Raw genomic sequence first — 2,331 nt, 5'->3', positions numbered from 1 at the left:
TTTCCGAGGTAAAATCAAAATGGGGGCTGGCAGATAATATCAGAGAGGAGACCATAAAAGTTATATATTCCCCACTATTAATGCTTTCTCGGTATCACTCCTTATTTTTTATTTTACACCAAAATAAAGAATTTACAGAAAATATGTTTTTCGTTGATGCAAAAGCAAAGAATGAACATTTGCTTAAGTTCATTAATGATAATGTTATACACCCTGGAAGGCCTTATATTCCAACACAAACACCAAGACGTAGAATTCCCTCTCACCAAGGAGCTGCAGCTCCATAATTTATTCTTATTTATTATTTTATTTTTCTCAAGTCGAAAATAACAATAATAAAGCGAGTAAAAAACCACCTTTTCAAATTTTAACAAATATTTTAGTTTCAATACAATTTTTTATCTAAAAATTCAATGATGAAGCTTCTTTTTCTGATATTATCAACGTTCATTATCAACGTTTCAAGTCAAGAACCCACTTCAATACTATCACAAGATGTACACATTTTGTTAAGAGAATTTTGTTCGAAGTTGGAATTGTTTCTTAAAGGATTTGCCAAAATCAAAAGATTGGGAAATACAAACGAGTATTTTGAAAAGATGTTTAGAAGCTATCTCAGTATTATCGATTTTGAAAATTATTCAAGAGACTATCTTTTTGATTGCATTCGTACAAATAAGTGTACAATGGATAAACTCAATTTGTGGTTGAATCATATTAAACACATTGATAGGCGAGTTGCTTATGATAACTATATCGAAAAAACAACAAAAATGCACGACTTTATTAATGATTTAAAAACACATTATACAATCAATGAACATATAAAACAAGAAACAATTAAAACTCTTTATTCTCCACTTTTGATGCTTTCGAGGTATAATTCGTTATTTTTCATTCTAACACAAAACGATGATTTCAATGAAAACTCACTATTATCAGAAGCAAATTCAAAAATTACAATTTTACTCAAAACAATAAATGAACGAGCTGTTCATCCGGGATCACCCTATGTTCCAAGTAGAAGAACACCAAGAAGAAACAGTCGCGAGTAATTATTTTTTGAGACTTTCGTTTTCAAATTAAGGTTGTATACTTTAATACATGTTTATTGTTAAACAATCTAATTATTAACTAAAACAAATACTATAATTTATTACTTGTTTTGAATTTAAATATGCAAAATAATAATGAAAACGATAACTTTAACTTATTAAAGTAAAGAACATTGTTGCAACTTTTTGAAGTAAACAAATATCAATTTAATTTATATTTTTATTATACATTTGAATATAACACATTTTGAGGTTAATATTGTTAAGTGATTTTGAAAAACACTAATTAACATTAAAGAACCCATAGTTTTTAAAGATAATAATAATAATGAATATATTATTAAAGTTGCCTATTAAATTGAAAAATATAACATAACCATTCAGCCTTTCAATCTTTAAATTTTCATTTTATCATGTTGCTAACTGTTCTATTCTTTGTTGTTTTTCTGGTCCAAAGCACACAGGGTAATGATAACCGTCCAATATCAGAATCTCTACAGAAACAAATTAGTGATTTCTTGGAACAACTCAATAGATTCTTAGGAGGTTTTATTTGGATGAAAACATTATTCACACAACAAGAGTTGGATAATATTGGGTTTCAAGACTTTGAAGTTGTGTTTTCACATGAAAGTTCTTTAAGAAATATGATTGAGACTTGTATTATACATAAAAGATGCACCCCATTAGACTTGATCAATTGGTTCAACTTACTTGCGACGATAGACAACAAAGATGTATTTGAAAGTTACATCCGTTGTACTTCAAATATGAATGAGTTCATTAAAAAAAATGAAAAGAGTGAAAAGAGTTCAACAACGAGTAAAAGAGGACGCATCTTTGGTACTTGCTTCTCCTCTTTCTCTTTTAAATAAATACAAGCACTTGTTCTATATAATGAGTTACCAACCAGAAGTCATGCAAAAAATGCCGTTTTTAAATGCCAAATTCAAAATTGAACATCTTATTCGAAAAATCGCAGAAAATGTTGTTATACCAGACGCAAATTATCGTAGTTCACCAGGAGAAAGAAATCGTTTGCCTTCAGTGGAAAATGAAGAACCCCAACAAAGAGGAGGATTTTCATTCTTTGGTAGATTACGTCGTGGATACAGACGATTCAGATAATCATTCAATTGATTTGTTACAACAAATTGATTTTTAATAACATTTGTATAAACAATTCTAAGTGTAAATAATTATCATAAAAACTCGTTTTTGTTCAAACTTCCAATTTTTAGTGATTGTTTACATATAAACTGGTCAAATTTGATAT

Source organism: Entamoeba invadens (genome assembly GCF_000330505.1).
Source record: "Entamoeba invadens IP1 unplaced genomic scaffold scaff_1105074725289, whole genome shotgun sequence".
NCBI classification, from domain to species: Eukaryota; Evosea; order Mastigamoebida; family Endamoebidae; genus Entamoeba; species Entamoeba invadens.
Note: the sequence above shows the minus strand (reverse complement) of the source record.